This window comes from Styela clava, chromosome 10, assembly GCF_964204865.1.
Source record: "Styela clava chromosome 10, kaStyClav1.hap1.2, whole genome shotgun sequence".
In the NCBI taxonomy this organism is placed as follows: Eukaryota; Metazoa; Chordata; class Ascidiacea; order Stolidobranchia; family Styelidae; genus Styela; species Styela clava.
This window is the reverse complement of record NC_135259.1, coordinates 6,419,186-6,445,163: the sequence shown is the minus strand read 5'-3', so window position 1 is coordinate 6,445,163 and position 25,978 is coordinate 6,419,186. Positions and strand designations below refer to the sequence as shown.

Here is a 25,978-nt window from a genome sequence, read left to right as displayed (position 1 = left end):
CCACTTGATATGTCTTTATGAAGGTTATGTAGTTATTCAGGCTTCTCTTCATTTTTCGCATAAATCTTTCGCCTTTTACTAAAGATTTCCGTGGAGAGGAGCATACAATGAGTCTTTGCGATTTTTAAAGCCCAGTATGTACTGGTTTCATGATTAACTTATACTCTAGATCAGAAATGTCTGTTGAATGCTAATTTGTGTTCACAACTTTTATTCTTTTATGAATTAATAGACCTGGAACACCACGACTTTACGGGAGAACTATTCAATTTTCAATTAACTTTGAGTTATTAGAAAATGGATAATAATAATAAAAAATATTTTAGTAAACATGAGACAACCAATGAAATCGAAATATTTTCAAAAGCAATAAATTAATGTGAAAACAAGCGCGCGGATAAAAATCACAATCTGGAGCCTAACAATCCACTTGATAGTTCTTTATGAAGGCTCTTTAGTTACTCAGGCTTCTCTTCATTTTTCGCATAAATCTTTCGCCTTTTACTAAAGATTTCCGTGGAGAGGAGCACACAATGAGTCTTTGCGATTTTTAAAGCCCAGCATGTACTGGGTTCATGATTTACTTATACTCTAGATCAGAAAGGTCTCTTGAGTGCTAATTTGTGTTCACAACTTTTATTCTTTTATGAATTAATAGTCCTGGAACACCACGAATTTACGGGAGAACTATTCAATTTTAAATTAACTTTGAGTTATTAGAAAATGGATAATAATAAAAAAAAAATATTTTAGTAAACATGAGACGACCAATGAAATCGAAATATTCTCAAAAGAAATAAATTAATGTGAAAACAAGCGCGCGGATAAAAATCACAATCTGGAGCCTAACAATCCACTTTATATGATTTTACGAAGGCCCTCCAGTTACTCAGGCTTCTCTTCATTTTTCGCATAAATCTTTCGCCTTTTACTAAAGATTTCCGTGGAGAGGAGCATACAATGAGTCTTTGCGATTTTTAAAGCCCAGTATGTACTGGGTTCATGATTTACTTATACTCTTGATCAGAAAGGTCTGTTGAATGCTAATTTGTGTTCACCACGTTTATTCTTTTATGAATTAATAGGCCTGGAACATCGCGACTTTTTGGGGGGAACTATTCAGATTTAAAGTAAATTTGATTTAGGTATTAGAAAATTAGTAATAATAAATCTAATTGTTTTTAGTAAACATGAGGCAATAAATGAAATATTGTTAATCTAAAAGTAAATAAACTAATGTTAACACAAGCGCGCAAATAAAAATCACAATCTGGAGCTAAACAATCCACTTAATAGTTCTTTACGAAGGCTTTTTAGTTACTCAGGCTTCTCTTGATTTTGCGCATAAATCTTTCGCCTTTTACTAAAGATTTCCGTGGAGAGGAGCATACAAAGAGTCTTTGCGATTTTTAAATCCCATCATGTAGGGTTCATGATTTACTTATACTCTAGATCAGAAAGGTCTGCTGAATGCTAATTTGAGTTCACAACTTTTATTCTTTTATAAATTAATAGACCTGGAACAACACGACTTTACGGGAGAACTCATCAGTTTTCAATTAACTTTGAGTTATTAGAAAATGGATAATAATAAAAAAAAATGTTTTAGTAAACATAAGACAGCCAATGAAATCGAAATATTCTCAAAAGAAATAAATTAATGTGAAAACAAGCGGGCGGATAAAAATCACAATCTGGAGCCTAACAATCCACTTTATATGATTTTACGAAGGCTCTCCAGTTACTCAGGCTTCTCTTCATTTTTCGCATAAATCTTTCGCCTTTTACTAAAGATTTCCGTGGGGAGGAGCATACAATGAGTCTTTGCGATTTCCAAAGCCCAGTATGTACTGGGTTCATGATTTACTTATACTCTTGATGAGAAAGGTCAGTTGAATGCTAATTTGTGTTCACCACGTTTATTCTTTTATGAACTAATAGGCCTGGAACACCGCGACTTTTTGGGGGGAACTATTCAGTTTTAAAGTAACTTTGATTTAGGTATTAGAAAATTAGTAATAATAAATCTAAATGTTTTAGTAAACATGAGACAATGAATGAAATAGAGTTAATCTAAAATAAAATAAAATAAGATAATGTGAACACAAGCGCGCGAATAAAAATCACAATCTGGAGCATAACAATCCACTTTATATATTTTTACGAAGGCTCTCCGGTTACTCAGGCTTCTCTTCATTTTTCGCATAAATCTTTCGCCTTTTACTAAAGATTTCCGTGGAGAGGAGCATACAATGAGTCTTTCCGATTTTTAAAGCCCAGTATGTGCTGGGTTCATGATTAACTTATACTCTAGATCAGAAAGGTCTGTTGAATGCTAATTTGTGTTCACAACTTTTATTCTTTTATGAATTAATAGACCTGGAACACCACGACTTTACGGGAGAACTACTCAATTTTCAATTAACTTTGAGTTATTAGAAAATGGATAATAATAAAAAAAAATATTTTAGTAAACATGAGACAACCAATGAAATCGAAATATTTTCAAAAGCAATAAATTAATGTGAAAACAAGCGCGCGGATAAAAATCACAATCTGGAGCCTAACAATCCACTTGATAGTTCTTTATGAAGGCTCTTTAGTTACTCAGACTTCTCTTCATTTTTCGCATAAATCTTTCGCCTTTTATTAAAGATTTCCGTGGAGAGGAGCACACAATGAGTCTTTGCGATTTTTAAAGCCCAGCATGTACTGGGTTCATGATTTACTTATACTCTAGATCAGAAAGGTCTGTTGAGTGCTAATTTGTGTTCACAACTTTTATTCTTTTATGAATTAATAGACCTGGAACACCACGACTTTACGGGAGAACTATTCAATTTTCAATTAACTTTGAGTTATTAGAAAATGGATAATATTAAAAAAAATGTTTTAGTAAACATGAGACGACCAATGAAATCGAAATATTCTCAAAAGAAATAAATTAATGTGAAAACAAGCGCGCGGATAAAAATCACATTCTGGAGCCTAACAATCCACTTTATATGATTTTACGAAGCCTCTCTAGTTACTCAGGCTTCTCTTCATTTTTCGCATAAATCTTTCGCCTTTTACTAAAGATTTCCGAGGAGAGGAGCATACAATTAGTCTTTGCGATTTTTAATGCCCAGCATGTACTGGGTTCATGATTTACTCACACTCTAGATCAGAAAGGTCTGTTTAATGCTATTTTGTGTTCACAACTTTTATTCTTTTATGAATTATTAGACCTGGAACACCACGACTTTACGGGATAAATATTCAGTTTTCAATTAACTTTCAGTTATTGGAAACTGGATAATATTAAATATAACTGTTTTAGTAAACATGAGACAACCAATAAAATCGAAATATTCTCAAAAGAAATAAGTTAATGTGAAAACAAGCGCGCGGATAAAAATCACATTCTGGAGCCTAACAATCCACTTTATATGATTTTACGAAGGCTCTCCAGTTACTCAGGCTTCTCTTCATTTTTCGCATAAATCTTTCGCCTTTTACTAAAGATTTCCGTGGAGAGGAGCATACAATGAGTCTTTGCGATTTTTAAAGCCCAGTATGTACTGGGTTCATGATTTACTTATACTCTAGATCAGAAAGGTTTGTTGAATGCTAATTTGTGTTCACAACTTTTATTCCTTCATGAATTAATAGGCCTGGAACACCGCAACTTTTTGGGGGGAACTATTCAGTTTTAAAGTAACTTTGATTTAGGTATTAGAAAATTAGTAATAATAAATCTAATTGTTTTTAGTAAACATGAGGCAATAAATGAAATATTGTTAATCTAAAAGTAAATAAACCAATGTGAACACAAGCGCGCAAATAAAAATCACAGTCTGGAGCTAAACAATCCACTTAATAGTTCTTTACGAAGGCTTTTTAGTTACTCAGGCTTCTCTTCATTTTTCGCATAAATCTTTCGCCTTTTACTAAAGATTTCCGTGGAGAGGAGCATACAAAGAGTCTTTGCGATTTTTAAATCCCATCATGTACTTGGTTCATGATTTACTTATACTCTAGATCAGAAAGGTCTGCTGAATGCTAATTTTTGTTCACAACTTTTATTCTTTTATAAATTAATAGACCTGGAACAACACGACTATACGGGAGAACTCATCAGTTTTCAATTAACTTTGAGTTATTAGAAAATGGATAATAATAAAAAAAATTGTTTTAGTAAACATAAGACGACCAATGAAATCGAAATATTCTCAAAAAGAAATAAATTAATGTGAAAACAAGCGGGCGGATAAAAATCACAATCTGGAGCCTAACAATCCACTTTATATGATTTTACGAAGGCTCTCCAGTTACTCGGGCTTCTCTTCATTTTTCGCATAAATCTTTCGCCTTTTACTAAAGATTTCCGTGGGGAGGAGCATACAATGAGTCTTTTCGATTTCTAAAGCCCAGTATGTACTGGGTTCATGATTTACTTATACTCTTGATCAGAAAGGTCAGTTGAATGCTAATTTGTGTTCACCACGTTTATTCTTTTATGAACTAATTGGCCTGGAACACCGCGACTTTTTGGGGGGAACTATTCAGTTTTAAAGTAACTTTGATTTAGGTATTAGAAAATTAGTAATAATAAATCTAAATGTTTTAGTAAACATGAGACAATGAATGAAATAGAGTTAATCTAAAATAAAACAAAATAAAATAATGTGAACACAAGCGCGCGAATAAAAATCACAATCTGGAGTCTAACAATCCACTTTATATGATTTTACGAAGGCTCTCCGGTTACTCAGGCTTCTCTTCATTTTTCGCATAAATCTTTCGCCTTTTATTAAAGATTTCCGTGGAGAGGAGCACACAATGAGTCTTTGCGATTTTTAAAGCCCAGCATGTACTGGGTTCATGATTTACTTATACTCTAGATCAGAAAGGTCTGTTGAGTGCTAATTTGTGTTCACAACTTTTATTCTTTTATGAATTAATAGACCTGGAACACCACGACTTTACGGGAGAACTATTCAATTTTCAATTAACTTTGAGTTATTAGAAAATGGATAATAATAAAAAAAAATGTTTTAGTAAACATAAGACAACCAATGAAATCGAAATATTCTCAAAAGAAATAAATTAATGTGAAAACAAGCGCGCGAATAAAAATCACAATCTGGAGCCGAACAATCCACTTGATAGTTATTTACGAAGCCTCTTTAATTACTCAGGCTTCTCTTCATTTTTCGCATAGATCTTTCGCCTTTTACTATAGATTTCCGTGGAGAGGAGCATACAATGAGTCTTTGCGATTTTTAAAGCCCAGTATGTACTGGGTTCATGATTTACTTATACTCTAGATCAGAAAGGTTTGTTGAATGCTAATTTGTGTTCACAACTTTTATTCCTTCATGAATTAATAGGCCTGGAACACCGCAACTTTTTGGGGGGAACTATTCAGTTTTAAAGTAACTTTGATTTAGGTATTAGAAAATTAGTAATAATAAATCTAATTGTTTTTAGTAAACATGAGGCAATAAATGAAATATTGTTAATCTAAAAGTAAATAAACTAACGTGAACACAAGCGCGCAAATAAAAATCACAATCTGGAGCTAAACAATCCACTTAATAGTTCTTTACGAAGGCTTTTTAGTTACTCAGGCTTCTCTTCATTTTTCGCATAAATCTTTCGCCTTTTACTAAAGATTTCCGTGGAGAGGAGCATACAAAGAGTCTTTGCGATTTTTAAATCCCATCATGTACTTGGTTCATGATTTACTTATACTCTAGATCAGAAAGGTCTGCTGAATGCTAATTTTTGTTCACAACTTTTATTCTTTTATAAATTAATAGACCTGGAACAACACGACTTTACGGGAGAACTCATCAGTTTTCAATTAACTTTGAGTTATTAGAAAATGGATAATAATAAAAAAAATTGTTTTAGTAAACATAAGACGACCAATGAAATCGAAATATTCTCAAAAAGAAATAAATTAATGTGAAAACAAGCGGGCGGATAAAAATCACAATCTGGAGCCTAACAATCCACTTTATATGATTTTACGAAGGCTCTCCAGTTACTCGGGCTTCTCTTCATTTTTCGCATAAATCTTTCGCCTTTTACTAAAGATTTCCGTGGGGAGGAGCATACAATGAGTCTTTTCGATTTCTAAAGCCCAGTATGTACTGGGTTCATGATTTACTTATACTCTTGATCAGAAAGGTCAGTTGAATGCTAATTTGTGTTCACCACGTTTATTCTTTTATGAACTAATTGGCCTGGAACACCGCGACTTTTTGGGGGGAACTATTCAGTTTTAAAGTAACTTTGATTTAGGTATTAGAAAATTAGTAATAATAAATCTAAATGTTTTAGTAAACATGAGACAATGAATGAAATAGAGTTAATCTAAAATAAAACAAAATAAAATAATGTGAACACAAGCGCGCGAATAAAAATCACAATCTGGAGTCTAACAATCCACTTTATATGATTTTACGAAGGCTCTCCGGTTACTCAGGCTTCTCTTCATTTTTCGCATAAATCTTTCGCCTTTTATTAAAGATTTCCGTGGAGAGGAGCACACAATGAGTCTTTGCGATTTTTAAAGCCCAGCATGTACTGGGTTCATGATTTACTTATACTCTAGATCAGAAAGGTCTGTTGAGTGCTAATTTGTGTTCACAACTTTTATTCTTTTATGAATTAATAGACCTGGAACACCACGACTTTACGGGAGAACTATTCAATTTTCAATTAACTTTGAGTTATTAGAAAATGGATAATAATAAAAAAAAATGTTTTAGTAAACATAAGACAACCAATGAAATCGAAATATTCTCAAAAGAAATAAATTAATGTGAAAACAAGCGCGCGAATAAAAATCACAATCTGGAGCCGAACAATCCACTTGATAGTTATTTACGAAGCCTCTTTAGTTACTCAGGCTTCTCTTCATTTTTCGCATAGATCTTTCGCCTTTTACTAAAGATTTCCGTGGAGAGGATCATACAATGAGTCTTTGCGATTTTTAAAGCCCAGTATGTACTGGGTTCATGATTTACTTATACTCTAGATCAGAAAGGTTTGTTGAATGCTAATTTGTGTTCACAACTTTTATTCCTTCATGAATTAATAGGCCTGGAACACCGCAACTTTTTGGGGGGAACTATTCAGTTTTAAAGTAACTTTGATTTAGGTATTAGAAAATTAGTAATAATAAATCTAATTGTTTTTAGTAAACATGAGGCAATAAATGAAATATTGTTAATCTAAAAGTAAATAAACTAATGTGAACACAAGCGCGCAAATAAAAATCACAATCTGGAGCTAAACAATCCACTTAATAGTTCTTTACGAAGGCTTTTTAGTTACTCAGGCTTCTCTTCATTTTTCGCATAAATCTTTCGCCTTTTACTAAAGATTTCCGTGGAGAGGAGCATACAATGAGTCTTTGCGATTGTCAAAGCTCATCATGTACTGGGTTCATAATTTACTTATAATCTAGATCAGAAAGGTCTGTTGAATGCTAATTTGTGTTCACAACTCTTATTCTTTTATGAATTATTAGACCATGAACACCACGACTTTACGGGAGAACTGTTCAGTTTTCAATTAACTTTGAGTTATTAGAAAATGGATAATAATAACAAAAATGTTTTAGTAAACATGAGACAACCAATGAAATCGAAATATTCTCAAAAGAAATAAATTAATGTGAAAACAAGCGCGCGGATAAAAATAACAATCTGGAGCCTAACAATCCACTTAATAGTTCTTTACGAAGGTTCTCTAGTTACTCAGGCTTCTCTTCATTTTTCGCATAAATCTTGCGCCTTTTACTAAAGATTTCCGTGGAGAGGAGCATACAATGAGTCTTTGCGAATTTGGAAGCCCAGCATGCGGTGGGTTCTTGGTTTACGTATTCTTTAGATGAGAAGGGTCTGTTGGATGCTAATTGGTGTTCACAACTTTTATTCCTTCATGAATTAATAGGCCTGGAACATCGCGACTTTTTGAGGAGAACTATTCAGTTTTAAAGTAACTTTGATTTAGTTATTGGAAAATTAATAATATTAAATTTAATTGTTTTAGTAAATCTGAGGCAATAAATGAAATAGAATTAATCTCAAATAAAATAAAATAATGTGAAGACAAGCGCACGAATAAAAATCACAATTTGGAGCTTAACAATCCACTTGATATGTCTTTACGAAGGTTCTCTAGTTACTCAGGCTTCTCTTCATTTTTCGCATAAATCTTTCGCCTTTTACTAAAGATTTCCGTGGAGAGGAGCATGCAATGAGTCTTTGCGTTTTTTAAAGCCCAGTATGTACTGGGTTCATGATTTACTTATACTCTGGATCAGAAAGGTCTGTTTAATGCTATTTTGTGTTCACCACTTCTATTCTTTTATGAATTAATAGACCTGGAACACCACGACTTTACGGGAGAACTCATCAGTTTTCAATTAACTTTGAGTTATTAGAAAATGGATAATAATAAAAAAAAATATTTTAGTAAACATGAGACAACCAATGAAATCGAAATATTTTCAAAAGAAATAAATTAATGTGAAAACAAGCGCGCGGATAAAAATCACAATCTGGAGCCTAACAATCCACTTGATAGTTCTTTTTGAAGGCTCTTTAGTTACTCAGGCTTCTCTTCATTTTTCGCATAAATCTTTCGCCTTTTACTAAAGATTTCCGTGGAGAGGAGCACATAATGAGTCTTTGCGATTTTTAAATCTCAGCATGTAATTGTTTCTCAATTTACTTATACTCTATATCAGAAAGGTCTGTTGAATGCTAATTTGTGTTCACAACTTTTATTCTTTTATGAATTAATAGACCTGGAACACCACGAATTTACGAGAGAACTATTCAATGTTCAATTAACTTTGAGTTATTAATAAAATGGATAATAATAAAAAAAAAGTTTTAGTAAACATGAGACGACCAATGAAATCGAAATATTCTCAAAAGAAATAAATTTATGTGAAAACAAGCGCGCGGATAAAAATCATAATCTGGAGCCTAACAATACACTTTATATGATTTTACGAAGCCTCTCTAGTTACTCAGGCTTCTCTTCATTTTTCGCATAAATCTTTCGCCTTTTACTAAAGATTTCCGTGGAGAGGAGCATACAATTTATTTTTGCGATTTTTAAAGCCCAGCATGTACTGGGTTCATGATTTACTCAAACTCTAGATCAGAAAGGTCTGTTGAATGCTATTTTGTGTTCACAACTTTTATTCTTTTATGAATTAATAGACCTGGAACACCACGACTTTACGGTAGAACTATTCAGTTTTCAATTAACTTTGAGTTATTAGAAAATGGATAATAATAATAAAAAATGTTTTAGTAAACATAAGACAACCAATGAAATCGAAATATTCTCAAAAGAAATGAATTAACGTGAAAACAAGCGTGTGGATAAAAATCACAATCTGGAGCCTAACAATCCACTTAATAGTTCTTTACGAAGGCTCTTTAGTTACTCAGGCTTCTCTTCATTTTTCGCATAAATCTTTCGCCTTTTACTAAAGATTTCCGTGGAGAGGAGCCTACAATGAGTCTTTGCGATATTTAAAGGCCAGCATGTACTGGGTTCATGATTTTCTCATACTCTAGATCAGAAAGGTCTGTTGAATGCTAATTTGTGTTCACAACTTTTATTCTTTTATGAATTGATAGACCTGGAACACCACGACTTTACGGGAGAACTATTCAGTTTTCAATTAATTTTGAGTTATTAGAAAATGGATAATAATAAAAAAAATGTTTTAGTAAACATGAGACGACCAATGAAATCAAAATATTTTCAAAAGAAATAAATTAATGTGAAAACAAGCGCGCGGATAAAAATCACAATCTGGAGCCTAACAATCCACTTGATAGTTCTTTATGAAGGCTCTTTAGTTACTCAGGCTTCTCTTCATTTTTCGCATAAATTTTTCGCCTTTTACTAAAGATTTCCGTTGAGAGGAGCACACAAAGAGTCTTTGCGACTTTTAAAGCCCAGCGTGTACTGGGTTCATGATTTACTTATACTCTAGATCAGAAAGGTCTGTTGAATAATAATTTGTGTTCACAACTTTTATTCTTTCATGAATTAATAGACCTGGAACACCACGACTTTATGGGAGAACTATTCTATTTTAAATTAACTTTGAGCTATTAGAAAATGGATAATAATAAAAAAAAGTTTTAGTAAACATGAGACGACCAATGAAATCGAAATATTCTCAAAAGAAATATATTAATGTGAAAACAAGCGCGCGGATAAAAATCACAATCTGGAGCCTAACAATCCACTTTATATGATTTTACGAAGCCTCTCTAGTTACTCAGGCTTCTCTTCATTTTTCGCATAAATCTTTCGCCTTTTACTAAAGATTTCCGTGGAGAGGAGCATACAATGAGTCTTTGCGATTTTTAAAGCCCAGCGTGTACTGGGTTCATGATTTACTCATACTCTAGATCAGAAAGGTCTGTTGAATGCTATTTTGTGTTCGCAACTTTTATTCTTTTATGAATTAATAGACCTGGAACACCACGACTTTACGGGAGAACTATTCAGTTTTCAATTAACTTTTGAGTTATTAAAAAATGGATAATATTAAATATAACTGTTTTAGTAAACATGAAACAACCAATGAAATCGAAATATTCTCAAAAGAAATAAATTAATGTGAAAACAAGCGCGCGGATAAAAATCACAATCTGGAGCCTAACAATCCACTTTATATGATTTTACGAAGGCTCTCCAGTTACTCAGGCTTCTCTTCATTTTTCGCATAAATCTTTCGCCTTTTACTAAAGATTTCCGTGGAGAGGAGCATACAATGAGTCTTTGCGATTTTTAAAGCCCAGTATGTACTGGGTTAATGATTTACTTATACTCTTGATCAAAAAGGTCTGTTGAATGCTAATTTGTGTTCACCACGTTTATTCTTTTATGAATTAATAGGCCTGGAACACCGCGACTTTTTTGGGGGAACTATTCAGTTTTAAAGTAACTTTGATTTAGGTATTAGAAAATTAGTAATAAAAAATCTAACTGTTTTAGTAAACATGAGACAACCAATGAAATCGAAATATTCTCAAAAGAAATAAATTAATGTGAAAACAAGCGCGCGGATAAAAATCACAATCTGGAGCCTAACAATCCACTTTATATGATTTTACGAAGGCTCTCCAGTTACTCAGGCTTCTCTTCATTTTTCGAATAAATCTTTCGCCTTTTACTAAAGATTTCCGTGGAGAGGAGCATACAATGAGTCTTTGCGATTTTTAAAGCCCAGTATGTACTGGGTTCATGATTTACTTATACTCTGGATCAGAAAGGTCTGTTGAATGCTAATTTGTGTTCACAACTTTTATTCTTTTATGAATTAAAAGACCTGGAACACCACGACTTTACGGGAGAACTATTCAATTGTCAATTAACTTTGAGTTATTAGAAAATGGATAATAATAAAAAAAATGTTTTAGTAAACATAAGACAACCAATGAAATCGAAATATTCTCAAAAGAAATAAATTAATGTGAAAACAAGCGCGCGGCTAAAAATCACAATCTGGAGCCGAACAATCCACTTGATAGTTCTTTACGAAGGCCCTTTAATTACTCAGGCTTCTCTTCATTTTTCGCATAGATCTTTCGCCTTTTACTGAAGATTTCCGTGGAGAGGAGCATACAATGAGTCTTTGCGATTTTTAAAGCCCACCATGTACTGGGTTCATGATTTTCTCATACTCTAGATCAGAAAGGTCTGTTGAATGCTAATTTGTGTTCACAACTTTTATTCTTTTATGAATTAATAGACCTGGAACACCACGACTTTACGGGAGAACTATTCAGTTTTCAATTAATTTTGAGTTATTAGAAAATGGATGATAATAAAAAAAAATGTTTTAGTAAACATGAGACGACCAATGAAATCAAAATATTTTCAAAAGAAATAAATTAATGTGAAAACAAGCGCGCGGATAAAAATCACAATCTGGAGCCCAACAATCCACTTGATAGTTCTTTATGAAGGCTCTTTAGTTACTCAGGCTTCTCTTCATTTTTCGCATAAATTTTTCGCCTTTTACTAAAGATTTCCGTGGAGAGGAGCACACAATGAGTCTTTGCGACTTTTAAAGCCCAACATGTACTGGGTTCATGATTTACTTATACTCTAGATCAGAAAGGTCTGTTGAATGATAATTTGTGTTCACAACTTTTATTCTTTCATGAATTAATAGACCTGGAACACCACGACTTTATGGGAGAACTATTCTATTTTAAATTAACTTTGAGCTATTAGAAAATGGATAATAATAAAAAAATGTTTTAGTAAACATGAGACGACCAATGAAATCGAAAAATTCTCAAAAGAAATAAATTAATGTGAAAACAAGAGCGCGGATAAAAATCACAATCTGGAGCCTAACAATCCACTTTATATGATTTTACGAAGCCTGTCTAGTTACTCAGGCTTCTCTCCATTTTTCGCATAAATCTTTCGCCTTTTACTAAAGATTTCCGTGGAGAGGAGCATACAATGAGTCTTTGCGATTTTTAAAGCCCAGCGTGTACTGGGTTCATGATTTACTCATACTCTAGATCAGAAAGGTCTGTTGAATGCTATTTTGTCTTCGCAACTTTTATTCTTTTATGAATTAATAGACCTGGAACACCACGACTTTACGGGAGAACTATTCAGTTTTCAATTAACTTTTGAGTTATTAGGAAATGGATAATATTAAATATAACTGTTTTAGTAAACATGAGACAACCAATGAAGTCGAAATATTCTCAAAAGAAATAAATTAATGTGAAAACAAGCGCGCGGATAAAAATCACAATCTGGAGCCTAACAATCCACTTTATATGATTTTACGAAGGCTCTTCAGTTACTCAGGCTTCTCTTCATTTTTCGCATAAATCTTTCGCCTTTTACTAAAGATTTCCGTGGAGAGGAGCAGACAATGAGTCTTTGCGATTTTTAAAGCCCAGTATGTACTGGGTTCATGAATTACTCATACTCTAGATCAGAAAGGTCTGTTGAATGCTAATTTGTGTTCACAACTTTTATTCTTTTATGAATTAATAGACCTGGAACACCACGACTTTACGGGAGAACTCATCAGTTTTCAATTAACTTTGAGTTATTAGAAAATGGATACTAATAAAAAAAAATATTTTAGTAAACATGAGACAACCAATGAAATCGAAATATTTTCAAAAGAAATAAATTAATGTGAAAACAAGCGCGCGGATAAAAATCACATTCTGGAGCCTAACAATCCACTTGATAGTTCTTTATGAAGGCTCTTTAGTTACTCAGGCTTCTCTTCATTTTTCGCATAAATCTTTCGCCTTTTACTAAAGATTTCCGTGGAGAGGAGCACACAATGAGTGTTTGCGATTTTTAAAGCCCAGCATGTACTGGGTTCATGATTTACTTATACTCTAGATCAGAAAGGTCTGTTGAATGCTAATTTGTGTTCACAACTTTTATTCTTTTATGAATTAATAGACCTGGAACACCACGACTTTACGGGAGAACTATTCAATTTTCAATTAACTTTGAGTTATTACAAAATGGATAATAATAAAAAAAATGTTTTAGTAAACATAAGACAACCAATGAAATCGAAATATTCTCAAAAGAAATAAATTAATGTGAAAACAAGCGCGCAGCTAAAAATCACAATCTGGAGCCGAACAATCCACTTGATAGTTCTTTACGAAGGCTCTTTAGTTACTCAGGCTTCTCTTCATTTTTCGCATAGATCTTTCGCCTTTTACTAAAGATTTCCGTGGAGAGGAGCATACAATGAGTCTTTGCGATTTTTGAAGCCCAGCATTTACTGGGTTCATGATTTCCTCATACTCTAGATCAGAAAGGTCTGTTGAATGCTAATTTGTGTTCACGACTTTTATTCTTTTATGAATTAATAGACCTGGAACACCACGACTTTACGGGAGAACTATTCAATTTTCAATTATCTTTGAGCTATTAGAAAATGGATAATAATAAAAAAAAATGTTTTAGAAAACATGAGACGACCAATGGAATCGAAATATTCTCAAAAGAAATAATTTAATGTGAAAACAAGCGCGCGGATAAAAATCACAATCTGGAGCCTAACAATCCACTTTATATGATTTTACGAAGCCTCCTTAGTTACTCAGGCTTCTCTTCATTTTTCGCATAAATCTTTCGCTTTTTACTAAAGATTTCCGTGGAGAGGAGCATACAATGAGTCTTTGCGACTTTTAAAGCCCAGCATGTACTGGGTTCATGATTTACTTATACTCTAGATCAGAAAGGTCTGTCGAATGCTAATTTGTGTTCACAACTTTTATTCTTTCATGAATTAATAGACCTGGGACACCACGACTTTATGGGAGAACTATTCAATTTTCAATTAACTTTGAGCTATTAGAAAATGGATAATAATAAAAAAATGTTTTAGTAAACATGAGACGACCAATGAAATCGAAATATTCTCAAAAGAAATAAATTAATGTGAAAACAAGCGCGCGGATAAAAATCACAATCTGGAGCCTAACAATCCACTTTATATGATTTTACGAAGCTTCTCTTCATTTTTCGCAAAAATCTTTCGCCTTTTACTAAAGATTTCCGTGGAGAGGAGCATACAATGAGTCTTTGCGATTTTTAAAGCCCAGCATGTACTGGGTTCATGATTTACTTATACTCTAGATCAGAAAGGTCTGTTGAATGCTATTTTGTGTTCGCAACTTTTATTCTTTTATGAATTAATAGACCTTGAACACCACGACTTTACGGGAGAACTATTTAATTTTCAATTAACTTTGAGTTATTACAAAATGGATAATAATAAAAAAAATGTTTTAGTAACATAAGACAACCAATGGAATCGAAATATTCTCAAAAGAAATAAATTAATGTGAAAACAAGCGCGCGGCTAAAAATCACAATCTGGAGCCGAACAATCCACTTGATAGTTCTTTACGAAGGCTCTTTATTTACTCAGGCTTCTCTTCATTTTTCGCATAGATCTTTCGCCTTTTACTAAAGATTTCCGTGGAGAGGAGCATACAATGAGTCTTTGCGATTTTTAAAGCCCAGATTTACTGGGTTCATGATTTCCTCATACTCTAAATCAGAAAGGTCTGTTGAATGCTAATTTGTGTTCACAACTTTTATTCTTTTATGAATTAATAGACCTGGAACACCACGACTTTATGGGAGAACTATTCAATTTTCAATTATCTTTGAGCTATTAGAAAATGGATAATAATAAAAAAAATGTTTTAGTAAACATGAGACGACCAATGGAATCGAAATATTCTCAAAAGAAATAAATTAATGTGAAAACAAGCGCGCGGATAAAAATCACAATCTGGAGCCTAACAATCCACTTCATATGATTTTACGAAGCCTCTCTAGTTACTCAGGCTTCTCTTCATTTTTCGCATAAATCTTTCGCCTTTTACTAAAGATTTCCGTGGAGAGGAGCATATAATGAGTCTTTGCGATTTTTAAAGCCCAGTATGTACTGGGTTCATGATTTACTCATGCTCTAGATCAGAAAGGTCTGTTGAATGCTAATTTGTGTTCACAACTTTTATTCTTTTATGAATTAATAGACCTGGAACACCACGACTTTACGGGAGAACTCATCAGTTTTCAATTAACTTTGAGTTATTAGAAAATGGATAGTAATAAAAAAGAATATTTTAGTAGACATGAGACAACCAATGAAATCGAAATATTTTCAAAAGAAATAAATTAATGTGAAAACAAGCGCGCGGATAAAAATCACAATCTGGAGCCTAACAATCCACTTGATAGTTCTTTATGAAGGCTCTTTAGTTACTCAGGCTTCTCTTCATTTTTCGCATAAATCTTTCGCCTTTTACTAAAGATTTCCGTGGAGAGGAGCACACAATGAGTCTTTGCGATTTTTAAAGCCCAGCATGTACTGGGTTTATGATTTACTTATACTCTAGATCAGAAAGGTCTGTTGCATGCTAATTTGTGTTCACAACTTTTATTCTTTTATGAATTAATAGACCTGGAACACCACGACTTTACGGGAGAACTATTCAATTTTCAATTAACTTTGAGTTATTACAAAATGGATAATAATAAAAAAAATGTTTTAGTAAACATAAGACAACCAATGAAATCGAAATATTCTCAAAAGAAATAAATTAATGTGAAAACAAGCGCGCGGATAAAAATCACAATCTGGAGCCTAACAATCCACTTTATATGATTTTACGAAGCCTCTCTAGTTACTCAGGCTTCTCTTCATTTTTCGCAAAAATCTTTCGCCTTTTACTAAAGATTTCCGTGGAGAGGAGCATACAATGAGTCTTTGCGATTTTTAAAGCCCAGCATGTACTGGGTTCATGATTTACTTATACTCTAGATCAGAAAGGTCTGTTGAATGCTATTTTGTGTTCGCAACTTTTATTCTTTTATGAATTAATAGACCTTGAACACCACGACTTTACGGGAGAACTATTCAATTTTCAATTAACTTTGAGTTATTACAAAATGGATAATAATAATAAAAATGTTTTAGTAAACATAAGACAACCAATGAAATCGAAATATTCTCAAAAGAAATAAATTAATGTGAAAACAAGCGCGCGGCTAAAAATCACAATCTGGAGCCGAACAATCCACTTGATAGTTCTTTTCGAAGGCTCTTTAGTTACTCAGGCTTCTCTTCATTTTTCGCATAGATCTTTCGCCTTTTACTAAAGATTTCCGTGGAGAGGAGCATACAATGAGTCTTTGCGATTTTTAAAGCCCAGATTTACTGGGTTCATGATTTCCTCATACTCTAGATCAGAAAGGTCTGTTGAATGCTAATTTGTGTTCACAACTTTTATTCTTTTATGAATTAATAGACCTGGAACACCACGACTTTATGGGAGAACTATTCAATTTTCAATTATCTTTGAGCTATTAGAAAATGGATAATAATAAAAAAAATGTTTTAGTAAACATGAGACGACCAATGGAATCGAAATATTCTCAAAAGAAATAAATTAATGTGAAAACAAGCCCGCGGATAAAAATCACAATCTGGAGCCTAACAATCCACTTTATATGATTTTACGAAGCCTCTCTAGTTACTCAGGCTTTTCTTCATTTTTCGCATAAATCTTTCGCCTTTTACTAAAGATTTCCGTGGAGAGGAGCATACAATGAGTCTTTGCGATTTTTAAAGCCCAGCATGTACTGGGTTCATGATTTACTTATACTCTAGATCAGAAAGGTCTGTTGAATGCTATTTTGTGTTCGCAACTTTTATTCTTTTATGAATTAATAGACCTTGAACACCACGACTTTACGGGAGAACTATTCAATTTTCAATTAACTTTGAGTTATTACAAAATGGATAATAATAATAAAAATGTTTTAGTAAACATAAGACAACCAATGAAATCGAAATATTCTCAAAAGAAATAAATTAATGTGAAAACAAGCGCGCGGCTAAAAATCACAATCTGGAGCCGAACAATCCACTTGATAGTTCTTTTCGAAGGCTCTTTAATTACTCAGGCTTCTCTTCATTTTTCGCATAGATCTTTCGCCTTTTACTAAAGATTTCCGTGGAGAGGAGCATACAATGAGTCATTGCGATTTTTAAAGCCCAGATTTACTGGGTTCATGATTTCCTCATACTCTAGATCAGAAAGGTCTGTTGAATGCTAATTTGTGTTCACAACTTTTATTCTTTTATGAATTAATAGACCTGGAACACCACGACTTTATGGGAGAACTATTCAATTTTCAATTATCTTTGAGCTATTAGAAAATGGATAATAATAAAAAAAATGTTTTAGTAAACATGAGACGACCAATGGAATCGAAATATTCTCAAAAGAAATAAATTAATGTGAAAACAAGCCCGCGGATAAAAATCACAATCTGGAGCCTAACAATCCACTTTATATGATTTTACGAAGCCTCTCTAGTTACTCAGGCTTTTCTTCATTTTTCGCATAAATCTTTCGCCTTTTACTAAAGATTTCCGTGGAGAGGAGCATATAATGAGTCTTTGCGATTTTTAAAGCCCAGTATGTACTGGGTTCATGATTTTCTCATACTCTAGATCAGAAAGGTCTGTTGAATGCTAATTTGTGTTCACAACTTTTATTCTTTTATGAATTAATAGACCTGGAACACCACGACTTTACGGGAGAACTCATCAGTTTTCAATTAACTTTGAGTTATTAAAAAATGGATAATCATAAAAAAAAATATTTTAGTAAACATGAGACAACCAATGAAATCGAAATATTTTCAAAAGAAATAAATTAATGTGAAAACAAGCGCGCGGATAAAAATCACAATCTGGAGCCTAACAATCCACTTGATAGTTCTTTATGAAGGCTCTTTAGTTACTCAGGCTTCTCTTCATTTTTTGCATAAATCTTTCGCCTTTTACTAAAGATTTCCGTGGAGAGGAGCACACAATGAGTCTTTGCGATTTTTGAAGCCCAGCATGTACTGGGTTTATGATTTACTTATACTCTAGATCAGAAAGGTCTGTTGAATGCTAATTTGTGTTCACAACTTTTATTCTTTTATGAATTAATAGACCTGGAACACCACGACTTTACGGGAGAACTATTCAATTTTCAATTAACTTTGAGTTATTACAAAATGGATAATAATAAAAAAAATGTTTTAGTAAACATAAGACAACCAATGAAATCGAAATATTCTCAAAAGAAATAAATTAATGTGAAAACAAGCGCGCAGCTAAAAATCACAATCTGGAGCCGAACAATCCACTTGATAGTTCTTTACGAAGGCTCTTTAGTTACTCAGGCTTCTCTTCATTTTTCGCATAGATCTTTCGCCTTTTACTAAAGATTTCCGTGGAGAGGAGCATACAATGAGCCTTTGCGATTTTTAAAGCCCAGCATTTACTGGGTTCATGATTTCCTCATACTCTAGATCAGAAAGGTCTGTTGAATGCTAATTTGTGTTCAAAACTTTTATTCTTTTATGAATTAATAGACCTGGAACACCACGACTTTATGGGAGAACTATTCAATTTTCAATTAATTTTGAGCTATTAGAAAATGGATAATAATAAAAAAAAATGTTTTAGTAAACATGAGACGACCAATGGATTCGAAATATTCTCAAAAGAAATAAATTAATGTGAAAACAAGCGCGCGGATAAAAATCACAATCTGGAGCCTAACAATCCACTTTATATGATTTTACGAAGCCTCTCTAGTTACTCAGGCTTCTCTTCATTTTTCGCATAAATCTTTCGCCTTTCACTAAAGATTTCCGTGGAGAGGAGCATACAATGAGTCTTTGCGATTTTTAAAGCCCCGCATGTACTGGGTTCATGATTTACTCATACTCTAGATCAGAAAGGTCTTTTGAATGCTATTTTGTGTTCGCAACTTTTATTGTTTTATGAATTAATAGACCTGGTACACCACGACTTTACGGGAGAACTATTCAGTTTTCAATTAACTTTTGAGTTATTAGAAAATGGATAATATCAAATATAACAGTTTTAGTAAACATGAGACAACCAATGAAGTCGAAATATTCTCAAAAGAAATAAATTAATGTGAAAACAAGCGCGCGGATAAAAATCACAATCTGGAGCCTAACAATCCACTTTATTTGATTTTACGAAGGCTCTCCAGTTACTCAGGCTTCTCTTCATTTTTCGCATAAATCTTTTGCCTTTTACTAAAGATTTCCGTGGAGAGGAGCATACAATGAGTCTTTGCGATTTTTAAAGCCCAGTATGTACTGGGTTCATGATTTACTCATACTCTAGATCAGAGAGGTCTGTTGAATGCTAATTTGTGTTCACAACTTTTATTCTTTTATGAATTAATAGACCTGGAACACCACGACTTTATGGGAGAACTATTCAATTTTCAATTAACTTTGAGCTATTAGAAAATGGATAATAATAAAAAAAATGTTTTAGTAATCATGAGACGACCAATGGAATCGAAATATTCTCAAAAGAAATAAATTAATGTGAAAACAAGCGCGCGGCTAAAAATCACAATCTGGAGCCGAACAATCCACTTGATAGTTCTTTACGAAGGCTCTTTAGTTACTCAGGCTTCTCTTCATTTTTCGCATAGATCTTTCGCCTTTTACTAAAGATTTCCGTGGAGAGGAGCATACAATGAGTCTTTGCGATTTTTAAAGCCCAGCATTTACTGGGTTCATGATTTCCTCATACTCTAGATCAGAAAGGTCTGTTGAATGCTAATTTGTGTTCACAACTTTTATTCTTTTATGAATTAATAGACCTGGAACACCACGACTTTATGGGAGAACTATTCAATTTTCAATTAACTTTGAGCTATTAGAAAATGGATAATAATAAAAAAAATGTTTTAGTAAACATGAGACGACCAATGGAATCGAAATATTCTCAAAAGAAATAAATTAATGTGAAAACAAGCGCGCGGATAAAAATTACAATCTGGAGCCTAACAATCCACTTTATATGATTTTACGAAGCCTCTCTAGTTACTCAGGCTTCTCTTCATTTTTCGCATAAATCTTTCGCCTTTTACTAAAGATTTCCGTGGAGAGGAGCATATAATGAGTCTTTGCGATTTTTAAAGCCCAGTATGTACTGGGTTCATGATTTACTCATACTCTAGATCAGAAAGGTCTGTTGAATGCTAATTTGTGTTCACAACTTTTATTCTTTTATGAATTAATAGACCTGGAACACCACGACTTTACGGGAGAACTCATCAGTTTTCAATTAACTTTGAGTTATTAGAAAATGGATACTAATAAAAAAAAATATTTTAGTAAACATGAGACAACCAATGAAATCGAAATATTTTCAAAAGAAATAAATTAATGTGAAAACAAGCGCGCGGATAAAAATCACAATCTGGAGCCTAACAATCCACTTGATAGTTCTTTATGAAGGCTCTTTAGTTACTCAGGCTTCTCTTCATTTTTCGCATAAATCTTTCGCCTTTAATAAAGATTTCCGTGGAGATGAGCACACAACGAGTCTTTGCGATTTTTAAAGCCCAGCATGTACTGGGTTCATGATTTACTTATACTCTAGATCAAAAAGGTCTGTTGAATGCTATTTTGTGTTTGCAACTTTTATTCTTTTATGAATTAATAGACCTGGAACACCACGACTTTACGGGAGAACTATTCAGTTTTCAATTAACTTTTGAGTTATTAGAAAATGGATAATATTAAATATAACTGTTTTAGTAAACATGAGACAACCAATGAAGTCGAAATATTCTCAAAAGAAATAAATTAATGTGAAAACAAGCGCGCGGATAAAAATCACAATCTGGAGCCTAACAATCCACTTTATATGATTTTACGAAGGCTCTCCAGTTACTCAGGCTTCTCTTCATTTTTCGCATAAATCTTTCGCCTTTTACTAAAGATTTCCGTGGAGAGGAGCATACAATGAGTCTTTGCGATTTTTAAAGCCCAGTATGTACTGGGTTCATGATTTACTCATACTCTAGATCAGAAAGGTCTGTTGAATGCTAATTTGTGTTCACGACTTTTATTCTTTTATGAATTAATAGACCTGGAACACCACGACTTTACGGGAGAACTCATCAGTTTTCAATTAACTTTGAGTTATTAGAAAATGGATACTAATAAAAAAAAATATTTTAGTAAACATGAGACAACCAATGATATCGAAATATTTTCAAAAGAAATAAATTAATGTGAAAACAAGCGCGCGGATAAAAATCACAATCTGGAGCCTAACAATCCACTTTATATGATTTTACGAAGCCTCTCTAGTTACTCAGGCTTCTCTTCATTTTTCGCATAAATCTTTCGCCTTTTACTAAAGATTTCCGTGGAGAGGAGCATACAATGAGTCTTTGCGATTTTTAAAGCCCAGCATGTACTGGGTTCTTGATTTACTTATACTCTAGATCAGAAAGGTCTGTTGAATGCTATTTTGTGTTCGCAACTTTTATTCTTTTATGAATTAATAGACCTTGAACACCACTTTACGGGAGAACTATTCAATTTTCAATTAACTTTGAGTTATTACAAAATGGATAATAATAATAAAAATGTTTTAGTAAACATAAGACAACCAATGAAATCGAAATATTCTCAAAAGAAATAAATTAATGTGAAAACAAGCGCGCGGCTAAAAATCACAATCTGGAGCCGAACAATCCACTTGATAGTTCTTTACGAAGGCTCTTTAGTTACTCAGGCTTCTCTTCATTTTTCGCATAAATCTTTCGCCTTTTACTAAAGATTTCCGTGGAGAGGAGCATACAATGAGTCTTTGCGATTTTTAAAGCCCAGCATTTACTGGGTTCATGATTTCCTCATACTCTAGATCAGAAAGGTCTGTTGAATGCTAATTTGTGTTCACAACTTTTATTCTTTTATGAATTAATAGACCTGGAACACCACGACTTTATGGGAGAACTATTCAATTTTCAATTAACTTTGAGCTATTAGAAAATGGATAATAATAAAAAAAATGTTTTAGTAAACATGAGACGACCAATGGAATCGAAATATTCTCAAAAGAAATAAATTAATGTGAAAACAAGCGCGCGGATAAAAATTACAATCTGGAGCCTAACAATCCACTTTATATGATTTTACGAAGCCTCTCTAGTTACTCAGGCTTCTCTTCATTTTTCGCATAAATCTTTCGCCTTTTACTAAAGATTTCCGTGGAGAGGAGCATATAATGAGTCTTTGCGATTTTCAAAGCCCAGCGTGTACTGGGTTCATGATTTACTCATACTCTAGATCAGAAAGGTCTGTTGAATGCTATTTTGTGTTCGCAACTTTTATTCTTTTATGAATTAATAGACCTGGAACACCACGACTTTACGGGAGAACTATTCAGTTTTCAATTAACTTTTGAGTTATTAGAAAATGGATAATATCAAATATAACTGTTTTAGTAAACATGAGACAACCAATGAAGTCGAAATATTCTCAAAAGAAATAAATTAATGTGAAAACAAGCGCGCGGATAAAAATCACAATCTGGAGCCTAACAATCCACTTTATATGATTTTACGAAGGCTCTCCAGTTACTCAGGCTTCTCTTCATTTTTCGCATAAATCTTTCGCCTTTTACTAAAGATTTCCGTGGAGAGGAGCATACAATGAGTCTTTGCGATTTTTAAAGCCCAGTATGTACTGGGTTCATGATTTACTCATACTCTAGATCAGAAAGGTCTGTTGAATGCTAATTTGTGTTCACAACTTTTATTCTTTTATGAATTAATAGACCTGGAACACCACGACTTTACGGGAGAACTCATCAGTTTTCAATTAACTTTGAGTTATTAGAAAATGGATACTAATAAAAAAAAATATTTTAGTAAACATGAGACAACCAATGAAATCGAAATATTTTCAAAAGAAATAAATTAATGTGAAAACAAGCGCGCGGATAAAAATCACAATCTGGAGCCTAACAATCCACTTGATAGTTCTTTATGAAGGCTCTTTAGTTACTCAGGCTTCTCTTCATTTTTCGCATAAATCTTTCGCCTTTTACTAAAGATTTCCGTGGAGAGGAGCACACAATGAGTCTTTGCGATTTTTAAAGCCCAGCATGTACTGGGTTCATGATTTACTTATACTCTAGATCAGAAAGGTCTGTTGAATGCTATTTTGTGTTCGCAACTTTTATTCTTTTATGAATTAATAGACCTGGAAAACCACGACTTTACGGGAGAACTATTCAGTTTTCAATTAACTTTTGAGTTATTAGAAAATGGATAATATTAAATATAACTGTTTTAGTAAACATGAGACAACCAATGAAGTCGAAATATTCTCAAAAGAAATAAATTAATGTGAAAACAAGCGCGCGGATAAAAATCACAATCTGGAGCCTAACAATCCACTTTATATGATTTTTCGAAGGCTCTCCAGTTACTCAGGCTTCTCTTCATTTTTCGCATAAATCTTTCGCCTTTTACTAAAGATTTCCGTGGAGAGGAGCATACAATGAGTCTTTGCGATTTTTAAAGCCCAGTATGTACTGGGTTCATGATTTACTCATACTCTAGATCAGAAAGGTCTGTTGAATGCTAATTTGTGTTCACAACTTTTATTCTTTTATGAATTAATAGACCTGGAACACCACGACTTTATGGGAGAACTCATCAGTTTTCAATTAACTTTGAGTTATTAGAAAATGGATACTAATAAAAAAATATTTTAGTAAACATGAGACAACCAATGAAATCGAAATATTTTCAAAAGAAATAAATTAATGTGAAAACAAGCGCGCGGATGAAAATCACAATCTGGAGCCTAACAATCCACTTTATATGATTTTACGAAGCCTCTCTAGTTACTCAGGCTTCTCTTCATTTTTCGCAAAAATCTTTCGCCTTTTACTAAAGATTTCCGTGGAGAGGAGCATACAATGAGTCTTTGCGATTTTTAAAGCCCAGCATGTACTGGGTTCTTGATTTACTTATACTCTAGATCAGAAAGGTCTGTTGAATGCTATTTTGTGTTCGCAACTTTTATTCTTTTATGAATTAATAGACCTGGAACACCACGACTTTACGGGAGAACTATTCAATTTTCAATTAACTTTGAGTTATTACAAAATGGATAATAATAATAAAAATGTTTTAGTAAACATAAGACAACCAATGAAATCGAAATATTCTCAAAAGAAATAAATTAATGTGAAAACAAGCGCGCGGCTAAAAATCACAATCTGGAGCCGAACAATCCACTTGATAGTTCTTTACGAAGGCTCTTTAGTTACTCAGGCTTCTCTTCATTTTTCGCATAGATATTTCGCCTTTTACTAAAGATTTCCGTGGAGAGGAGCATACAATGAGTCTTTGCGATTTTTAAAGCCCAGCATTTACTGGGTTCATGATTTCCTCATACTCTAGATCAGAAAGGTCTGTTGAATGCTAATTTGTGTTCACAACTTTTATTCTTTTATGAATTAATAGACCTGGAACACCACGACTTTATGGGAGAACTATTCAATTTTCAATTAACTTTGAGCTATTAGAAAATGGATAATAATAAAAAAAATGTTTTAGTAAACATGAGACGACCAATGGAATCGAAATATTCTCAAAAGAAATAAATTAATGTGAAAACAAGCGCGCGGATAAAAATTACAATCTGGAGCCTAACAATCCACTTTATATAATTTTACGAAGCCTCTCTAGTTACTCAGGCTTCTCTTCATTTTTCGCATAAATCTTTCGCCTTTTACTAAAGATTTCCGTGGAGAGGAGCATATAATGAGTCTTTGCGATTTTCAAAGCCCAGCGTGTACTGGGTTCATGATTTACTCATACTCTAGATCAGAAAGGTCTGTTGAATGCTATTTTGTGTTTGCAACTTTTATTCTTTTATGAATTAATAGACCTGGAACACCACGACTTTACGGGAGAACTATTCAGTTTTCAATTAACTTTTGAGTTATTAGAAAATGGATAATATCAAATATAACTGTTTTAGTAAACATGAGACAACCAATGAAGTCGAAATATTCTCAAAAGAAATAAATTAATGTGAAAACAAGCGCGCGGATAAAAATCACAATCTGGAGCCTAACAATCCACTTTATATGATTTTACGAAGGCTCTCCAGTTACTCAGGCTTCTCTTCATTTTTCGCATAAATCTTTCGCCTTTTACTAAAGATTTCCGTGGAGAGGAGCATACAATGAGTCTTTGCGATTTTTAAAGCCCAGTATGTACTGGGTTCATGATTTACTCATACTCTAGATCAGAAAGGTCTGTTGAATGCTAATTTGTGTTCACAACTTTTATTCTTTTATGAATTAATAGACCTGGAACACCACGACTTTACGGGAGAACTCATCAGTTTTCAATTAACTTTGAGTTATTAGAAAATGGATACTAATAAAAAAAAATATTTTAGTAAACATGAGACAACCAATGAAATCGAAATATTTTCAAAAGAAATAAATTAATGTGAAAACAAGCGCGCGGAT

General features: G+C 33.0%; 59 non-coding genes and 2 pseudogenes across 59 annotated transcripts; all 61 read left to right on the top strand.

Annotated features, from left to right (window-relative positions):
* The first annotated feature begins 33 nt into the window (after nucleotides 1-33).
* LOC144428559 (U5 spliceosomal RNA) lies at nucleotides 34-147 on the top strand. The gene has a single exon (XR_013478502.1). It is a non-coding gene; the product is annotated as a U5 spliceosomal RNA (small nuclear RNA).
* Nucleotides 148-459: 312 nt separating this feature from the next.
* LOC144428505 (U5 spliceosomal RNA) lies at nucleotides 460-573 on the top strand. The gene has a single exon (XR_013478448.1). It is a non-coding gene; the product is annotated as a U5 spliceosomal RNA (small nuclear RNA).
* Nucleotides 574-886: 313 nt separating this feature from the next.
* Nucleotides 887-1,000, top strand: LOC144428843 (U5 spliceosomal RNA). The gene has a single exon (XR_013478780.1). It is a non-coding gene; the product is annotated as a U5 spliceosomal RNA (small nuclear RNA).
* A 317-nt stretch (nucleotides 1,001-1,317) lies between these two features.
* Nucleotides 1,318-1,430, top strand: LOC144428816 (U5 spliceosomal RNA). Its single transcript, XR_013478754.1, has one exon. It is a non-coding gene; the product is annotated as a U5 spliceosomal RNA (small nuclear RNA).
* Nucleotides 1,431-1,742: 312 nt separating this feature from the next.
* Nucleotides 1,743-1,856, top strand: LOC144428698 (U5 spliceosomal RNA). The gene has a single exon (XR_013478639.1). It is a non-coding gene; the product is annotated as a U5 spliceosomal RNA (small nuclear RNA).
* A 322-nt stretch (nucleotides 1,857-2,178) lies between these two features.
* On the top strand, nucleotides 2,179-2,292 carry LOC144428401 (U5 spliceosomal RNA). The gene has a single exon (XR_013478344.1). It is a non-coding gene; the product is annotated as a U5 spliceosomal RNA (small nuclear RNA).
* Nucleotides 2,293-2,604: 312 nt separating this feature from the next.
* Nucleotides 2,605-2,718, top strand: LOC144428762 (U5 spliceosomal RNA). The gene has a single exon (XR_013478703.1). It is a non-coding gene; the product is annotated as a U5 spliceosomal RNA (small nuclear RNA).
* Nucleotides 2,719-3,029: 311 nt separating this feature from the next.
* LOC144428785 (U5 spliceosomal RNA) lies at nucleotides 3,030-3,144 on the top strand. The gene has a single exon (XR_013478724.1). It is a non-coding gene; the product is annotated as a U5 spliceosomal RNA (small nuclear RNA).
* Nucleotides 3,145-3,455: 311 nt separating this feature from the next.
* Nucleotides 3,456-3,569, top strand: LOC144428833 (U5 spliceosomal RNA). Its single transcript, XR_013478771.1, has one exon. It is a non-coding gene; the product is annotated as a U5 spliceosomal RNA (small nuclear RNA).
* Nucleotides 3,570-3,886: 317 nt separating this feature from the next.
* Nucleotides 3,887-4,008, top strand: LOC144428677 (U5 spliceosomal RNA; annotated as a pseudogene).
* A 305-nt stretch (nucleotides 4,009-4,313) lies between these two features.
* LOC144428580 (U5 spliceosomal RNA) lies at nucleotides 4,314-4,428 on the top strand. The gene has a single exon (XR_013478523.1). It is a non-coding gene; the product is annotated as a U5 spliceosomal RNA (small nuclear RNA).
* Nucleotides 4,429-4,750: 322 nt separating this feature from the next.
* Nucleotides 4,751-4,864, top strand: LOC144428691 (U5 spliceosomal RNA). Its single transcript, XR_013478632.1, has one exon. It is a non-coding gene; the product is annotated as a U5 spliceosomal RNA (small nuclear RNA).
* Nucleotides 4,865-5,176: 312 nt separating this feature from the next.
* Nucleotides 5,177-5,290, top strand: LOC144428706 (U5 spliceosomal RNA). The gene has a single exon (XR_013478647.1). It is a non-coding gene; the product is annotated as a U5 spliceosomal RNA (small nuclear RNA).
* Nucleotides 5,291-5,607: 317 nt separating this feature from the next.
* On the top strand, nucleotides 5,608-5,729 carry LOC144428676 (U5 spliceosomal RNA; annotated as a pseudogene).
* Nucleotides 5,730-6,034: 305 nt separating this feature from the next.
* LOC144428579 (U5 spliceosomal RNA) lies at nucleotides 6,035-6,149 on the top strand. The gene has a single exon (XR_013478522.1). It is a non-coding gene; the product is annotated as a U5 spliceosomal RNA (small nuclear RNA).
* A 322-nt stretch (nucleotides 6,150-6,471) lies between these two features.
* Nucleotides 6,472-6,585, top strand: LOC144428690 (U5 spliceosomal RNA). Its single transcript, XR_013478631.1, has one exon. It is a non-coding gene; the product is annotated as a U5 spliceosomal RNA (small nuclear RNA).
* Nucleotides 6,586-6,897: 312 nt separating this feature from the next.
* On the top strand, nucleotides 6,898-7,011 carry LOC144428590 (U5 spliceosomal RNA). The gene has a single exon (XR_013478533.1). It is a non-coding gene; the product is annotated as a U5 spliceosomal RNA (small nuclear RNA).
* A 318-nt stretch (nucleotides 7,012-7,329) lies between these two features.
* LOC144428781 (U5 spliceosomal RNA) lies at nucleotides 7,330-7,444 on the top strand. Its single transcript, XR_013478720.1, has one exon. It is a non-coding gene; the product is annotated as a U5 spliceosomal RNA (small nuclear RNA).
* Nucleotides 7,445-7,754: 310 nt separating this feature from the next.
* LOC144428817 (U5 spliceosomal RNA) lies at nucleotides 7,755-7,869 on the top strand. Its single transcript, XR_013478755.1, has one exon. It is a non-coding gene; the product is annotated as a U5 spliceosomal RNA (small nuclear RNA).
* A 316-nt stretch (nucleotides 7,870-8,185) lies between these two features.
* Nucleotides 8,186-8,299, top strand: LOC144428472 (U5 spliceosomal RNA). Its single transcript, XR_013478415.1, has one exon. It is a non-coding gene; the product is annotated as a U5 spliceosomal RNA (small nuclear RNA).
* Nucleotides 8,300-8,611: 312 nt separating this feature from the next.
* LOC144428730 (U5 spliceosomal RNA) lies at nucleotides 8,612-8,728 on the top strand. The gene has a single exon (XR_013478671.1). It is a non-coding gene; the product is annotated as a U5 spliceosomal RNA (small nuclear RNA).
* A 310-nt stretch (nucleotides 8,729-9,038) lies between these two features.
* Nucleotides 9,039-9,151, top strand: LOC144428752 (U5 spliceosomal RNA). The gene has a single exon (XR_013478693.1). It is a non-coding gene; the product is annotated as a U5 spliceosomal RNA (small nuclear RNA).
* A 312-nt stretch (nucleotides 9,152-9,463) lies between these two features.
* On the top strand, nucleotides 9,464-9,578 carry LOC144428714 (U5 spliceosomal RNA). Its single transcript, XR_013478655.1, has one exon. It is a non-coding gene; the product is annotated as a U5 spliceosomal RNA (small nuclear RNA).
* A 309-nt stretch (nucleotides 9,579-9,887) lies between these two features.
* LOC144428810 (U5 spliceosomal RNA) lies at nucleotides 9,888-10,003 on the top strand. Its single transcript, XR_013478749.1, has one exon. It is a non-coding gene; the product is annotated as a U5 spliceosomal RNA (small nuclear RNA).
* A 309-nt stretch (nucleotides 10,004-10,312) lies between these two features.
* On the top strand, nucleotides 10,313-10,427 carry LOC144428517 (U5 spliceosomal RNA). Its single transcript, XR_013478460.1, has one exon. It is a non-coding gene; the product is annotated as a U5 spliceosomal RNA (small nuclear RNA).
* A 312-nt stretch (nucleotides 10,428-10,739) lies between these two features.
* Nucleotides 10,740-10,853, top strand: LOC144428821 (U5 spliceosomal RNA). The gene has a single exon (XR_013478759.1). It is a non-coding gene; the product is annotated as a U5 spliceosomal RNA (small nuclear RNA).
* Nucleotides 10,854-11,170: 317 nt separating this feature from the next.
* On the top strand, nucleotides 11,171-11,284 carry LOC144428496 (U5 spliceosomal RNA). The gene has a single exon (XR_013478439.1). It is a non-coding gene; the product is annotated as a U5 spliceosomal RNA (small nuclear RNA).
* A 311-nt stretch (nucleotides 11,285-11,595) lies between these two features.
* On the top strand, nucleotides 11,596-11,710 carry LOC144428804 (U5 spliceosomal RNA). Its single transcript, XR_013478743.1, has one exon. It is a non-coding gene; the product is annotated as a U5 spliceosomal RNA (small nuclear RNA).
* Nucleotides 11,711-12,021: 311 nt separating this feature from the next.
* Nucleotides 12,022-12,136, top strand: LOC144428742 (U5 spliceosomal RNA). The gene has a single exon (XR_013478683.1). It is a non-coding gene; the product is annotated as a U5 spliceosomal RNA (small nuclear RNA).
* A 309-nt stretch (nucleotides 12,137-12,445) lies between these two features.
* LOC144428511 (U5 spliceosomal RNA) lies at nucleotides 12,446-12,560 on the top strand. The gene has a single exon (XR_013478454.1). It is a non-coding gene; the product is annotated as a U5 spliceosomal RNA (small nuclear RNA).
* A 312-nt stretch (nucleotides 12,561-12,872) lies between these two features.
* LOC144428397 (U5 spliceosomal RNA) lies at nucleotides 12,873-12,986 on the top strand. The gene has a single exon (XR_013478340.1). It is a non-coding gene; the product is annotated as a U5 spliceosomal RNA (small nuclear RNA).
* A 312-nt stretch (nucleotides 12,987-13,298) lies between these two features.
* LOC144428516 (U5 spliceosomal RNA) lies at nucleotides 13,299-13,412 on the top strand. The gene has a single exon (XR_013478459.1). It is a non-coding gene; the product is annotated as a U5 spliceosomal RNA (small nuclear RNA).
* A 311-nt stretch (nucleotides 13,413-13,723) lies between these two features.
* Nucleotides 13,724-13,837, top strand: LOC144428442 (U5 spliceosomal RNA). The gene has a single exon (XR_013478385.1). It is a non-coding gene; the product is annotated as a U5 spliceosomal RNA (small nuclear RNA).
* Nucleotides 13,838-14,149: 312 nt separating this feature from the next.
* Nucleotides 14,150-14,264, top strand: LOC144428728 (U5 spliceosomal RNA). The gene has a single exon (XR_013478669.1). It is a non-coding gene; the product is annotated as a U5 spliceosomal RNA (small nuclear RNA).
* Nucleotides 14,265-14,554: 290 nt separating this feature from the next.
* On the top strand, nucleotides 14,555-14,669 carry LOC144428784 (U5 spliceosomal RNA). The gene has a single exon (XR_013478723.1). It is a non-coding gene; the product is annotated as a U5 spliceosomal RNA (small nuclear RNA).
* Nucleotides 14,670-14,979: 310 nt separating this feature from the next.
* On the top strand, nucleotides 14,980-15,093 carry LOC144428649 (U5 spliceosomal RNA). The gene has a single exon (XR_013478593.1). It is a non-coding gene; the product is annotated as a U5 spliceosomal RNA (small nuclear RNA).
* A 310-nt stretch (nucleotides 15,094-15,403) lies between these two features.
* LOC144428530 (U5 spliceosomal RNA) lies at nucleotides 15,404-15,517 on the top strand. Its single transcript, XR_013478473.1, has one exon. It is a non-coding gene; the product is annotated as a U5 spliceosomal RNA (small nuclear RNA).
* Nucleotides 15,518-15,829: 312 nt separating this feature from the next.
* Nucleotides 15,830-15,943, top strand: LOC144428504 (U5 spliceosomal RNA). The gene has a single exon (XR_013478447.1). It is a non-coding gene; the product is annotated as a U5 spliceosomal RNA (small nuclear RNA).
* Nucleotides 15,944-16,254: 311 nt separating this feature from the next.
* On the top strand, nucleotides 16,255-16,368 carry LOC144428537 (U5 spliceosomal RNA). Its single transcript, XR_013478480.1, has one exon. It is a non-coding gene; the product is annotated as a U5 spliceosomal RNA (small nuclear RNA).
* A 311-nt stretch (nucleotides 16,369-16,679) lies between these two features.
* On the top strand, nucleotides 16,680-16,793 carry LOC144428648 (U5 spliceosomal RNA). Its single transcript, XR_013478592.1, has one exon. It is a non-coding gene; the product is annotated as a U5 spliceosomal RNA (small nuclear RNA).
* Nucleotides 16,794-17,103: 310 nt separating this feature from the next.
* On the top strand, nucleotides 17,104-17,217 carry LOC144428581 (U5 spliceosomal RNA). The gene has a single exon (XR_013478524.1). It is a non-coding gene; the product is annotated as a U5 spliceosomal RNA (small nuclear RNA).
* Nucleotides 17,218-17,528: 311 nt separating this feature from the next.
* Nucleotides 17,529-17,642, top strand: LOC144428666 (U5 spliceosomal RNA). Its single transcript, XR_013478610.1, has one exon. It is a non-coding gene; the product is annotated as a U5 spliceosomal RNA (small nuclear RNA).
* A 310-nt stretch (nucleotides 17,643-17,952) lies between these two features.
* LOC144428421 (U5 spliceosomal RNA) lies at nucleotides 17,953-18,066 on the top strand. The gene has a single exon (XR_013478364.1). It is a non-coding gene; the product is annotated as a U5 spliceosomal RNA (small nuclear RNA).
* Nucleotides 18,067-18,378: 312 nt separating this feature from the next.
* LOC144428515 (U5 spliceosomal RNA) lies at nucleotides 18,379-18,492 on the top strand. The gene has a single exon (XR_013478458.1). It is a non-coding gene; the product is annotated as a U5 spliceosomal RNA (small nuclear RNA).
* Nucleotides 18,493-18,803: 311 nt separating this feature from the next.
* On the top strand, nucleotides 18,804-18,917 carry LOC144428543 (U5 spliceosomal RNA). Its single transcript, XR_013478486.1, has one exon. It is a non-coding gene; the product is annotated as a U5 spliceosomal RNA (small nuclear RNA).
* A 312-nt stretch (nucleotides 18,918-19,229) lies between these two features.
* Nucleotides 19,230-19,344, top strand: LOC144428745 (U5 spliceosomal RNA). The gene has a single exon (XR_013478686.1). It is a non-coding gene; the product is annotated as a U5 spliceosomal RNA (small nuclear RNA).
* A 312-nt stretch (nucleotides 19,345-19,656) lies between these two features.
* LOC144428394 (U5 spliceosomal RNA) lies at nucleotides 19,657-19,770 on the top strand. Its single transcript, XR_013478337.1, has one exon. It is a non-coding gene; the product is annotated as a U5 spliceosomal RNA (small nuclear RNA).
* Nucleotides 19,771-20,081: 311 nt separating this feature from the next.
* LOC144428533 (U5 spliceosomal RNA) lies at nucleotides 20,082-20,195 on the top strand. The gene has a single exon (XR_013478476.1). It is a non-coding gene; the product is annotated as a U5 spliceosomal RNA (small nuclear RNA).
* Nucleotides 20,196-20,506: 311 nt separating this feature from the next.
* LOC144428519 (U5 spliceosomal RNA) lies at nucleotides 20,507-20,620 on the top strand. The gene has a single exon (XR_013478462.1). It is a non-coding gene; the product is annotated as a U5 spliceosomal RNA (small nuclear RNA).
* Nucleotides 20,621-20,931: 311 nt separating this feature from the next.
* On the top strand, nucleotides 20,932-21,046 carry LOC144428841 (U5 spliceosomal RNA). Its single transcript, XR_013478779.1, has one exon. It is a non-coding gene; the product is annotated as a U5 spliceosomal RNA (small nuclear RNA).
* A 312-nt stretch (nucleotides 21,047-21,358) lies between these two features.
* On the top strand, nucleotides 21,359-21,472 carry LOC144428811 (U5 spliceosomal RNA). The gene has a single exon (XR_013478750.1). It is a non-coding gene; the product is annotated as a U5 spliceosomal RNA (small nuclear RNA).
* A 312-nt stretch (nucleotides 21,473-21,784) lies between these two features.
* On the top strand, nucleotides 21,785-21,898 carry LOC144428465 (U5 spliceosomal RNA). Its single transcript, XR_013478408.1, has one exon. It is a non-coding gene; the product is annotated as a U5 spliceosomal RNA (small nuclear RNA).
* Nucleotides 21,899-22,206: 308 nt separating this feature from the next.
* Nucleotides 22,207-22,320, top strand: LOC144428412 (U5 spliceosomal RNA). Its single transcript, XR_013478355.1, has one exon. It is a non-coding gene; the product is annotated as a U5 spliceosomal RNA (small nuclear RNA).
* A 311-nt stretch (nucleotides 22,321-22,631) lies between these two features.
* On the top strand, nucleotides 22,632-22,746 carry LOC144428567 (U5 spliceosomal RNA). The gene has a single exon (XR_013478510.1). It is a non-coding gene; the product is annotated as a U5 spliceosomal RNA (small nuclear RNA).
* Nucleotides 22,747-23,058: 312 nt separating this feature from the next.
* Nucleotides 23,059-23,172, top strand: LOC144428800 (U5 spliceosomal RNA). Its single transcript, XR_013478739.1, has one exon. It is a non-coding gene; the product is annotated as a U5 spliceosomal RNA (small nuclear RNA).
* Nucleotides 23,173-23,484: 312 nt separating this feature from the next.
* On the top strand, nucleotides 23,485-23,598 carry LOC144428503 (U5 spliceosomal RNA). The gene has a single exon (XR_013478446.1). It is a non-coding gene; the product is annotated as a U5 spliceosomal RNA (small nuclear RNA).
* Nucleotides 23,599-23,911: 313 nt separating this feature from the next.
* Nucleotides 23,912-24,025, top strand: LOC144428789 (U5 spliceosomal RNA). The gene has a single exon (XR_013478728.1). It is a non-coding gene; the product is annotated as a U5 spliceosomal RNA (small nuclear RNA).
* Nucleotides 24,026-24,335: 310 nt separating this feature from the next.
* On the top strand, nucleotides 24,336-24,449 carry LOC144428536 (U5 spliceosomal RNA). Its single transcript, XR_013478479.1, has one exon. It is a non-coding gene; the product is annotated as a U5 spliceosomal RNA (small nuclear RNA).
* A 311-nt stretch (nucleotides 24,450-24,760) lies between these two features.
* LOC144428727 (U5 spliceosomal RNA) lies at nucleotides 24,761-24,874 on the top strand. The gene has a single exon (XR_013478668.1). It is a non-coding gene; the product is annotated as a U5 spliceosomal RNA (small nuclear RNA).
* A 311-nt stretch (nucleotides 24,875-25,185) lies between these two features.
* Nucleotides 25,186-25,300, top strand: LOC144428566 (U5 spliceosomal RNA). The gene has a single exon (XR_013478509.1). It is a non-coding gene; the product is annotated as a U5 spliceosomal RNA (small nuclear RNA).
* A 312-nt stretch (nucleotides 25,301-25,612) lies between these two features.
* On the top strand, nucleotides 25,613-25,726 carry LOC144428779 (U5 spliceosomal RNA). The gene has a single exon (XR_013478718.1). It is a non-coding gene; the product is annotated as a U5 spliceosomal RNA (small nuclear RNA).
* Nucleotides 25,727-25,978: the final 252 nt, after the last annotated feature.